Source organism: Uranotaenia lowii, chromosome 2 (genome assembly GCF_029784155.1).
Source record: "Uranotaenia lowii strain MFRU-FL chromosome 2, ASM2978415v1, whole genome shotgun sequence".
In the NCBI taxonomy this organism is placed as follows: Eukaryota; Metazoa; Arthropoda; class Insecta; order Diptera; family Culicidae; genus Uranotaenia; species Uranotaenia lowii.
In genome coordinates this window covers 42,001,411-42,013,740 of record NC_073692.1, presented here as the reverse complement: position 1 = coordinate 42,013,740, position 12,330 = coordinate 42,001,411, and positions in this window count along the sequence as shown.

The window sequence follows — 12,330 nt, the reverse complement described above, 5'->3', positions numbered from 1 at the left end:
TTTGGTGTAGTTTTTGTTATAGTTTGTGGTAAATTTATGATATAGGATATGATATAGGACCATTTTCTAAGAGTAGGCCAGTCTAGGACAAAAGGCTAGAAAGCATATAAAATGGGTAAAATTTAAAGAAATATAAAAGGGAGAATAGTCAGAGGGTCCATGGCAAGGCCGTGCGAATGGTTTTTTTGCATTTGAATAAAGTTATTTACCAAAGTAACGTGAAATTACTTTATCCTAGAAGGTGTTAAAAAATAAACATTTAAAAAATGTCATAAAATTGGCTAAGTCACTCTAGGCCTTATACTTTTTATTCTACGACATTCTACGACTTTAATGTCAATTTTGATTTACAATTTAATAAACCTTTCGTAAACCACAAAAACACTAGCTCGCCGTTAGAGTTGTTTTTTTTTTTTTAGAAAAGTGCATCTAAACAAGTTCACCCATTTTCTCATTACTTATCACTTTAAAAATAAAAATAAAAAATCATTCATATCATTAAAAAATTTCATGCCGATATCAAATATTTTTCAAGATAATTTTTATTTTGCGTTTTTTGATTCTTTTACATGTTCAACTCCACATATGAAAGGGATTTGAGGAATAACATAAGGCAACAAGTCACATTTTTCTGAGGTGAGAAGAAATAAACAGCTAGTTTTGATTAATATTCGTGCCCTGAAACTTTTGCAAATACGTCAAAAATATTTAAGCAAAATTTAGCACTTTTCTGACATAACTTTAAAATATTACAATAATAAACTAAGTTTTTATAAACCTTCTCCAAGACCGCAAGTATTTCGAATTCTGAAAAAAATATAGAAGTTTTAAATTTATTTTCTTTGCCCAATACTGTACTGTAAAATAATAGATTTATTATAAATTTTGAGAGAAGTGATCATTAAATTGAGTTTTAGATATATTTTAAAGCAAAAACTCAATTCGTTTTTCAGACTTAAAATTATTTGTTAAATGAAGTAAAAACCTTTTTTTTTATATTCTTCAATAACGTCCAGAAATATTTACTCCAATTTTTTTAAAACTGTACAGTTTATCTTTTTCAGACCATTCATCGTCATAATTATCATCAAAATTATATTCTTTATTGAATAAAGTATGATAAATTTTTTTTTTTCCATAAACATATAGAGTTATAAGTGGCATCAGTGATCAATAGTGATTCTAACAATCTAATAATCTTCATATCACCAAAAAGAGAGGTGAGTGGACAAAATCTGAGAACAATTCGAGCTTAGGACGCCATGATCTACCATAGTCAATAAAATGCTGTGTCTTGAACGATCAATTGAATTCCATAAAAAAAAGGTAATACTTTTTTTAAAAAAGGTAAGACGTTTTAATAGATAAGAATTCTCTCGAAAATGTTCAATCTGATCGTTTTTCATCTTTGTATCATGTTTTAATTTATGAAGAGTTTAATCATCGTAAGTTATTGAAAAAAAAAAGAAAGTTAGAAGAATTGAATATGAAATGAAATGAGCGAGCAGAAATGTATAAGAAGCATTTTTATCATAGGTCATGGAAAAAAATCATTTTCAAAAGTCATTACTAAAAGAACATACAATTTACCGATAAGGCCGATAAATGAAATTTTCATTTTACATTTATCCCTATATATATAAAAAGCAATTATCTGTATGTGTGTTTGTTTGTTTGTTTGTTTGTTTGTTTTGTTTGTTTGTTTGTTTGTTTGTTTTGTCCTCTATAGAATCAGTCCGTCTTAAGAGCTAGAGATCTGAAATTTGGCATGGATGCTCATTAGGACCAGGAATGATGAAAAATGTTTTTAGATTTTTGGAACGACCCCTTCTGAAGGGGGTCGTCCATACAAGACAAATATTGTTTTCACGTTATTGACGTTATTTTCCGGTCGGATTGTGATGAAAATTTGCACATGAGTGTTTTGAAAGACGAGCAATCGATTTCAAGTTTCGAATTGCGGATCAGAAGTCGGCTGAAGGAGTCGTCCATACCCAACTTTAATGTTTTTGCGATTTCGACGTTATTCTACATTGGATTGAGATGAAAAATTTCCGCATAGGAGTTTCGAGGGACGCTCTTTTGCTTTCAGGTTTCAAATCTTGACTCAGGGGTCGGCAAAAGGGGTTATTATCTGTTCACTGATTTTACGATATTCTCTTGATTGAGCATAGAATTGTAATGAAAATTGGCATATGGGAGTTCAACAAAAAAGATATTTGATTTCAGGTGTCAAGTTTTGAACCGTGGTCAAAAACAGGCCGTCCATGTTAGTTGCTCACTGTTTTCGCGATATTGTCGTGATCATGCATCGGATTGAGATGAAAATGTTCAGATGAGGGTTATAAACTATGAGCAATTGACTCCAGGTAGCATGTTCCGTGTCAAGGGTCGGCGAAAGGGGCGTCTATATTCACTGATCACTGTTTTCAAGTTCCTGACGTTATTTTACATATAATTTGAAAAGAAAAAATTGAACAAGGGAGTTTTGAGGAACGTAAAATTGGTCGAAATTATCGAATTTCGGGCCATGGGACAGAAAAAGAGGGTTTCATTGAAAGTTCAGTGTTTTGTGCAATAGATTTGTTGGAGGCAGTTATTTGATACCAATTTAAGTGTGAAGGTCAAGCAAAAGAGTCGTGCACACAAACAAATAGTACATGTTTCTGCCATAATGTCTAGATTTTGCAACCGATCGAGAAGAAAACACTCTCACATAAATTTTAATAAAAAGCTAATCAACCGTTTAATTCGAATTTCAAGTAAAAGTAATAGTAGCGACTTTAAACACTGTTGAATTTTTTCCCCAAAATTGTCGATAGAATGTTTCGAGTTCATTTTCTAAACTCATTTTGACGTACCAATGATTTAAAGCGAAACGAAGTTCGTACGGGATCAGCTAGTTTTTTAATAAATTTACCAAATTTTATTGTATAGTTTTTTTTTTGTTTTCAATTGAACTTACCGAGTTTTATAGTCAAACCAATAAAACAAAATTAATTATTTTTGATAAGTATGCTTTTGTTTTTCTACTCTGAGTTTAGGTATTCAGAAAACATAATCATGAAAGCCATAAATCTATATTTTTTATAAGAAAAACTTAGTTTGTTGCATTTGTCGTTTTCAAGACCCAATATTTGAATTGACGAAGACAAGATATTCATAGTTAGTAATTTTAAACTACTATAATTGCGACGGAAAAATTATTAACGTTTTACTATTTTTTTTACTATTTTTTTCCGCATTTCTGAACGATCATGATTTTCAAATGAATCTATTAAAAATTCGAAAAATGATTCGAAGAAGCAAATTTTAAGCCTAATTTGAATGTGTAATGTAAGTAAAAAAAACTGAAAATCAGGTAGCTTCTCAATCAGTTGAAAATTCCAAGTGGGGTAGGAACGCCTCTCTTTCAAATTTTATTTCTTTGATTCTCGGAGCAGCGCTGTCGAACACAATCTTTGCCCCGTTGGGAGATAAACCAACCGACAATTTAGGTTTTGCTTTCGTTGTTGAAAACGTTTCAGTGTCTCTCATGAGAATTGAGTGATTTTCGGTTTAAAATATCGGTTGAAAATATCCTAAATGCTCCGAACTGCCTTAGCAATTGATAAACTAGCATTTGTAAATATGATGAAAGTATTTTGTATCCTTTATGATCAAGAAAACTTGTTAAAATCGTCAAAATAGAGATTGATCAGTGTTACCCCAAAGAATAAAATTCTAAACTGAGACCAAATCTATTTTTAAACCAAATTAAAGTAGTCTGATAAATTTCTGCATCCATGTTTTACGTTCATAGGAGTCCAGTACTGGTTTTAAAAGTATGAAACATGTCACATTCCCCTTAATACAAAAATAATCGAAAAGTATTGAAAAAAAAAGTGATCAATCTTACCCCGGGTTACGGCAACCGAAATTAGCATTGATTTGAAACTTTGATTCTGATTGGTTTTGAATCTAAAAAAAATATCATTTTGTCGAATTTGTGTAATGGTTATGAGTTGAAAAATAGTTTTAGAAACCAATTTCTTTGTTTACTGTGCATTTTTCGTAACGTTTTATTTTTGGGTAAATACCCCCATGGACGAGTCCTTTGCACGGGCCTGATTCAAACTCTGCAGGCAAACATTGCGTCAAGTATGATTCCCTATAGCAAACCACTTATTGAATCGTTTCTTACCCGGCAACAGCACCAAATTTGTAGCTCTTCAAATCTGTGTCATATACGCTCCGTTCAAAAAATCTGTCAAAAATCCATTCCCGCACCGACAATTAGCAACGAAATCCACGCGTCAAGCCATCGCTCATTTGTACTTCAGCTTTTGCAAATGAGACTCTGCTACACTTATTTTTCGCAAAACTTCCTACAAAGTGTCAGCCAACAGAGACTGACTGTCTTCCGTCGTCGTCGCCGTCTGTCATGTTTCGTCTCGCACATTCTGCCCTATGCAATTACCAAACCACGCCACGCAGCTCATCAGTTGAGGGAGAGAAGAGGCCTTGGAGCCATAATTATTCTGCACAGAAATACTTTACTGAAGTTAGGACGTATGGCAAAATGTAGCGTTCGTTCATGGGAAATCTGGGATGCTGCTGTCATCATCGTCTCAGACGTTGGCTGCAATTGTTTCTTCTTTCTGAATGACGGAGGGATGAGACACTTGGAGACGTCGCGGCGACCAAGGATTTTTCTGTTATTATTTTTGGTTTTTTTTATTTTCATTTGCTGGTCTGATTGTCACAGTTTAATTTCGAAAATAAGCGTACTCTAGGGTAGTTTGGGTAGAGTGTGTATATGTGTTTCCTTTGAGTATGTGAGTATTATTTTATGACGATACTTTGAGGTTACGCAAGGGGCTTTTGAGGCATTTTATGTGGAGCAGTCGAGAGGGGGTTGAGGTTTTTTTTACTCTTCTCAGTTTTATTGCTACGAGGAGGAAATGCAAAAACAGATGAAAAGTCACGTTTCATTGGAATGTGTCGTCGTTTTGGCAGGAGCTTGATGCAGACGTCGTCGTCGTCGACTACGAAACATTCTTTAGGCCTTGCATCCTCACGAGTTGACATACAAAGGAAAAAGCTGATTTTGCAGACGTCATACATCATGGGTTTTGCAAGGCTGAAAGAGGTTAGGGAACGAGAGAAAAGGAAGTCGTTTTCGAAATGGTTACAATTTTAATTGGGATGCTGAGGCTGCAAAATGTCTATTAAGGCAATCGGTCTAATTTAAACGACACGTTCAGGCCATACAACCGCAACATTACACAAATCAGGGCTGCGAATAAACCGCAAATGATATTGGAAACACTGCACAAGTCGCATGGGGGTGTGGACCGTGATCATTAAAATGATAGGTATTCAATCTGTCAGTGCTGCGCCAGCATATTTTAACGACCACAATTTTCATAATTGTATCACGATCGGTGTAATCAAGGGATATACCTGTGCATAAACTCAATGAAAATATGGTTAAACAATCACTCTTAGCGCGTATTCTTTCACTTATACCCATGTGTAGAATTTCCAAAAGTCTCAACTGTACTTTAACTCTTCCACCAACCATGACAACCGTTATAGTTAATATTGATCCAGAGTCCCGTTCTGCAAATAAATCCTAAACCAGATTCGACAGGCGGGCCAGCTAACAGTCTGTTTATATTACTGTCGCTCCACGCCGCTTATTGGTGGTCAATGCACGCTTGCCCTTCGTTCAATACCCGCCCCCGCATCGTATTCTTTCCTTTCATACACACTCTCGTTCCCTTCAACCATCCAGAGAAGGAAAGAGGGAGTGTGGAACTGTTTATGTTCGGTGTCAAATAAATTTGAGGTTAGGTGTCGATATGGGCAACTGGTGCTCTCAGCTCAGTTAAACAGCCACCAGCAACAACAATCACCACAGCCAATAGGAACACCCGGAACATTTTCCCTCTTAACGATGACGACCACCAAAGTGTTCAGTTCAAATGGAACGGATCTGAAATGGGAAGCGTCAGGCTTGGCCACTCGACTTTTGTTGTGGATGTTCTGGAACAGTACAGTCATGCCATGGAACCGGAGGAATCGCTGGACACATATAGCTACTTATCGATGATCAGAAATTAACACCGAGTGTTATTCTTGCATATGCTCTATTGTGATAAAGATGAATTAAATTATAAAAAAAAGTCTGTTGATTATCCAATTGACGTCCAATTCATCAAAAACGAATTGAAAATTAGATAAAATCAAGTTTGAAATTTGTACACATATTTGAGATAAAATTCAGCTGAAGTTGTTCTCAGAATTGAGAGTACACCAAGATGCTTTGTGCGTCCTTTTTCACGTCCTAATTTTTACTTCGATGATATTATTTTCTTTAAATTTATCTCAAGAATTGTCATATCTTGAAATTTTTAAACTTGAGGTACAGCATTTTAGGTTTCTTTCATTCAAACTATGATATCACATTTATTTATTTTAATAGAATACCGTCTCATGACCAAGTTATGTTGTGAACAACATTTCTCCAATTCTCTCGGTTCATGGCAACCGTTTTATAAAAATTTAAAATATATAAGTTTTGTGAAAATTTTTGGATCCTGAATATATTTACAAACTTTTTCTTAAGTGGACTTTTTTCAAAGATCACCTTCGCAGAATCTCCACACAAGATTTTTTTAGTCGGCCCCATACAAAAGTTTGTTGTCCACATCCTAATCTACCATTTTGAGGGTAAGCCCCCAGATTCCTAGACATTATGCAATTTTGGGACACCCTAATATACATAACTCAATCCTTCACGAAGAAAAAAGACGTCTTTGGTTTTAATTATTTCAGCTGGTTATACCAGTTGAAGTGGTCGGCAACCTTTTGAGTCGGAAGAGCCAAAATTTTCAATTTTTCAAAATTTCAGAATTTGAAAGAGCCACAACAGATATATTGTTTTTGTTTTTAATTGAAATGTATGATTGAAATGTATTTCTGGATCGTCAACCCATCTAACATGGTTTGATTCCTTATAAATTTTAATGCGTTGGCGAATATCGAGTCAATACAATTGAATTCCATGTCAAGCTTAAATGCATACTTTGCATGACGTATTTAAAACAAATCCACTCAAACAGAATATTTATAATTTCTTCGGCAAAAAAGGCTTGTAAAATAACGAAGTAAAGGAAAAGAAATATTCTTCAAATAATCAAGTTTTTATGACATTCTTCAGATTTACTTGTATTTGAAATGCATCTGAAATATTCAAAAATCTCATGTTATGTCACATGTATGTCTTTAGTATTGTATGTCCAATTGAATGAAGAATGATATTCAAAACATTGTAGATTATTCATCAAAACTTATGGCGTATTTTTTTTTTGAATCCGGATTTGGCTCTGGAACCGTCCGAATAAAAAAACGACTTTCGGGTTTCGAGTTATTCCATACGTAGGTGTGCGTGAGAACGAGCGCAATGTTTACATGCAGCTGTCATTTTGTTCTCCCTTCTGGATTTCTTCACTCGGTTCTTCACATCCGGATTGCCTTTTTTCGTGTCCGGATTGCGCTGGACAGCAGATAGTACGATTTTGATAGGCTGAGAGGTTCAAAATCGCGGCAATTATCATTTTCCCGTTCATTATTTCAACTGTTTTGCTTTTAGCCAAAACAGCTGTTTAATGTTTTGACAATAACGTTGACAGTATTGGTGAACTTTTCGCAAAACTGACTTTCTTCTCAGGACGACTCCGACCGTTTTTCGAGCGAACCTAGGTTGCCTAGGAACCTAGCGAACCTAGGAACCTCTAGAGCAATAAATGAGCACGATGACAGCAGTTAGAGCGAACCTAGGTTGCCTCTGGATTGACTCCAGGTGAAAAAAATACGGTTTTAAATTACTGTAAAAAAAACTTTGGTTTGGCCAGTGTAAATCTGTAAAAATGATGTGATTTTGTAGCCTTGATTAAAAATTCGTGACAAATAATAATGAAACAGTACATTTGAACTGGCAGAATCAAATATAGTTTTAAAGTTTCGAAACAAAAATAATAAAAATAAATCAACGGTGAATAACTCTTAATCAAAAATGAAAAAAAAAATATGTCCGTTACTTTAATGGCTTTCAAAATTTGTGTATTTTTGGTTGATATGGTCTATAGGCATCACATTTTAAGTGTGCTAAAGTCTAAAAATTTATTATTTTAAATACAAACCTATAATTGAAATATTAAAAAAACTGCATCATGAAAGGTTTGAAGGTCAATTCAGTTATTGATTACAAGTATTTAGCCAGTGAATGAGTTTTCAAATAGATTCTCAATGCTGATTCGAATTTCAAAAGCTGTCAAATTTTAATTTGTAGTTCTTAATTCTTTGAAAAGTTTTGAAATTTTGTATTTGAATTTCATGAATCTTTTCGCTTATTAACTCGTTTTTTATTGAGTATGCTTTACAGATTTTTTTTCTGTAAAACCGTATTGTATCCGGGCGAATCCAGCCAAAATCTAGGTATTTTCCACAAACAAACACACGAACAATGAATTTTTACCAAGGCACATCTTAAATCTTATCTCACAATTCCTAAAAATGCATGCAAATTTATTTCGCTAAAACACAAATAGATAAGATAGGATTGAGGTGGTTTTTCTTATATTTTTATATTGTTACGCGTCAAAGTTGTGAAATGGTTAATTAATTCTAATACGTTTTTGGAAATTTCAATTGATCAATTTTTATAAACTTACGGCAAAAAAGTTATTGGGAGTACTTAAAATATAAAATTTGATGAGGGTTATGTTGTTTGATAACAAAATGGTGGTTATCTAAGAACTACTTTTTTGACAATGATAAACAATACAAACAACAATACAAACAATACAACAATACAATACAAACGTTTTGGAAAGAAATGATTTGATTTTAGATTGTTTTTTTTAAATAATCGTCATTTTTGATAAATTAAATCTTGATCTCTATGCTGATGCTTCCAAAACAATGAAATGCAAAAAATTGTAGAATTATCCTTCAAAATATGCTTTTAGTTTGGCCATTCGGCCCTTTTAGTGCCAGTGGATGCAATTTTAAAATTGTCTTCTGGAGCTACAAAAATATTTATTATATTTTCTTAGTGAGCTAATGGACTGCAGCTTGATACCCAAAGACCCCGATTGCCGACCTATGGGTTATACCAATCATCAAAGTGTAGTTAATGTTTTTGCATCAAACTATAAATATAATAGACACAATTACAAACTAATGATTGACCTTACGCAATCAACTATGAATATAATAGATTCAACTGTATAAATAAATTGATTCAATCGTTAATATGATAGAATCAACTACAGATATATGTTTGGATTTATATATTCAACTATGAATATAATAGATTCAGCTATATGTACATTCTTGCTTAACCTCTCACAACCAACAATAAATATGATAGATTCAATTGTAATAGTATAATTGATTCAATAAAACTATAATTGTATGATTAATTTAATGCATTCAACTATAAATACAATAGATTTAACCAAACATTTCTGGTTGACCTCGAACATTTAACTATAAAAATGATATATTTAATTGTTGTGGTTTAATTGATTCAACTGCAAATATGATAGATTAAACTATTAATATATCATTGATTCTAGGTATTGAACTATATATATAGTAAATTCAACTATATTGTTATGATTAATTGTGTGAAACTTAAAAAAATACATACACATACAAACACAACATGTGTATACAAGTGTAGTTAGTGTGTCAGCAGCAGGAAGCTGGTGTTTACCAATAGCAAAAACAGGAAGTAATTAGCAAAGGTATAATTAAATAGCATACATTTGCATGAATAAATCAACCTGTGAAAATTTTTTTACCCTCTATTGATCAATTCTATCCAAATTTGGCAGGAATCCTTTGACATCCGGGTTGGTGCCATCAAATGGCATTTCATACAAATTCAGAAATGGCTGGACAATGCCAAAGCGTTGATGTGCTGATTGCTTAAAAAAGCAAATTTTCCTTTGTAGCCATAATCTTTAGTGTTCTTTCAGCTTATAAAAATAAACAAAATATATATAAAACCGGGAAAAAAGAAAATTAAAGCAGAAAAAATACGAAAAAACAACTGTAAATCTATAGTTAAACGCATAAAACAAATCAAACAAGTATAATTGATTCAATCAAAATTATGGTTAAATCAACCATAGCACGATAGTTGAATCGATAATATATTTAGTTAAATGCCCAACATTAATCAGTATATTAAAGTTGAATCCATTGAAGGAACGGATGAGGGGTTTTGGGGGTTAAACCTCCCCCATGAGGGTCTACGAACACCAAGCGAGAAATTTAACTGGGTACTTATCCCACTCAAAATGTAAAAATCTTAATAAAATTTAAGTTGTTCCAAGCGTTAAAATCTTGACGTAAAACAAAGGCTTCTCTTAATCTGATCCCAGACCTCGAGTTCTACTTCAGTTTTTCAAAACTTTCTCACATTTACAAAGAATTTTCTTTCCAAAGACCAAATATTTAATGAGATTGAACACGTTTCGAATGATTAGATTTCTTTTTTTGTAAAAATAAAAATTCAGTTTATGTGTTCAGAATTTGGATTCTGTATCCAGTTTAGATTCTTGATTTTCTATTTGGTTCATTAATGAAACAAGGTTTAAGATTAAAAGCTGTTTTGCTATTCTGGTTCGAATTGGTTCTGTAAATGTACAATTCACTTTAAAATTTTATGCAGAATTCAAACATGAAAAAGTGTCATAATGATGATTTTTATATGAAAACACAGAATCAGTCATGCTTTGATATTCTTTTTTTTTCAGACTCAACAGCCAAAATTATAATGAAAATGAAAAAAAATCAGAGTTAAAATTAATATATTTTGATAGAGGATTATTATAAACATTGCGATTGAAAGCTAAAAAATATAGGATTGAGATTCAGAAATCGTATTCAGAAATGAAGCTCAGGTTCAGAATAAGAAATAAGCTCAAGTTCTTTTTTGAGTTCTACACTCAAAAGAATGTTTAGATATCTTATTCTGGTGAAAATCACAAATTCTATGAAATATTTTAATTTTTTAAAGATTTTGTTTTATGATAAATTTAGGTTTCGATGTATAAAAACATTCCCACCGAATACCAATTTTTAAAACGAATTCGAATAAAAATCCTTAGCTAATAAAAACTTACAATCTTCAGCTAATTACTCTGGTTAAAATTCCATATTTCTATCGCTTTTTTCTTCAGAACTTTTTCGTTCAGTCTTCGACCAGATAGAACCGATTGCCAAAAAAAAAATTATAAAAAATAGAAGAATTGAATGAATTTTTTTTGACAGGGTATGATCGACCAGAATGATTTTTTTGGTTATAAACTCCTCACCTGGTTCAAACAACATAGATTTTGTCTTTGCATTATTTTTGTCTAGAATTTCAGTGACTCTAAAAAAGGCTGATGGCCAAAGTTGCCGAAATCACAGCAAAATCTTAATTATTACCGAATTTTGAGCAAAAATTCGTCAAAGAATCTGTGCCACAGATTACAGAATTTTTAAAATTTTCACAAAATTCACAGATTTTCTAAATTTTGTAAAAGTTTCCAAAATTTTTATATATTTTTTGAAATTTTCGACTTATTATTTCTGACTATTATTCATGAAAATATGGAAACAAGGTAATGTTAAATGATTTTTTTTTTCAATTGAAACTGTAAGAAATTTCCACTTTGTTGGTGTTTGTCATGATTTCCCTATAAACTTTGTAAAAAAGGCGTCACAGAAAACCGTAACAGAATTTTAAGTTCAAAGCACAGAATTCGAGAGTTTTTTTTTGTCAAAAACACAGAATTTTTTTTCGGCAACTTTGCTGATAGTACTCAATTCGGTTTGGTCAGACAGTAACCATTTATCAAAAACGAAGTTTCAAACTGAAATTTAAAATCGCAATCGAGCACTCAAGAACAGCAAATAGGTAAATAATACTCAAAAACAAAGTTTCAAGCTGAAATTTAAAATTTGAATCGAACAGGTTGGAGAAAAAGGTAAATAATACTTGAATCTCAAATTTTTAATCTCCGTCTTTCATATTTTACGACTTTATACTTCCACTGATGATAAAATAAATGAAAATGCACAAAAGTGATTTTTTTAAATTCATCGTTGATTTTCGTTTATCGAGTCCTTAAGCTCCTAATCATATTTCTCAAGGCTGTATAATACAGATTATGCAAACAATATCAAAAGTGTAAGGACTTATTTTTTAAAGTTTCTATTTGAAACACATAACTACAAATGTTAAGAAACCTTTAACATGAAAAATCAGAGTACAACAAATCG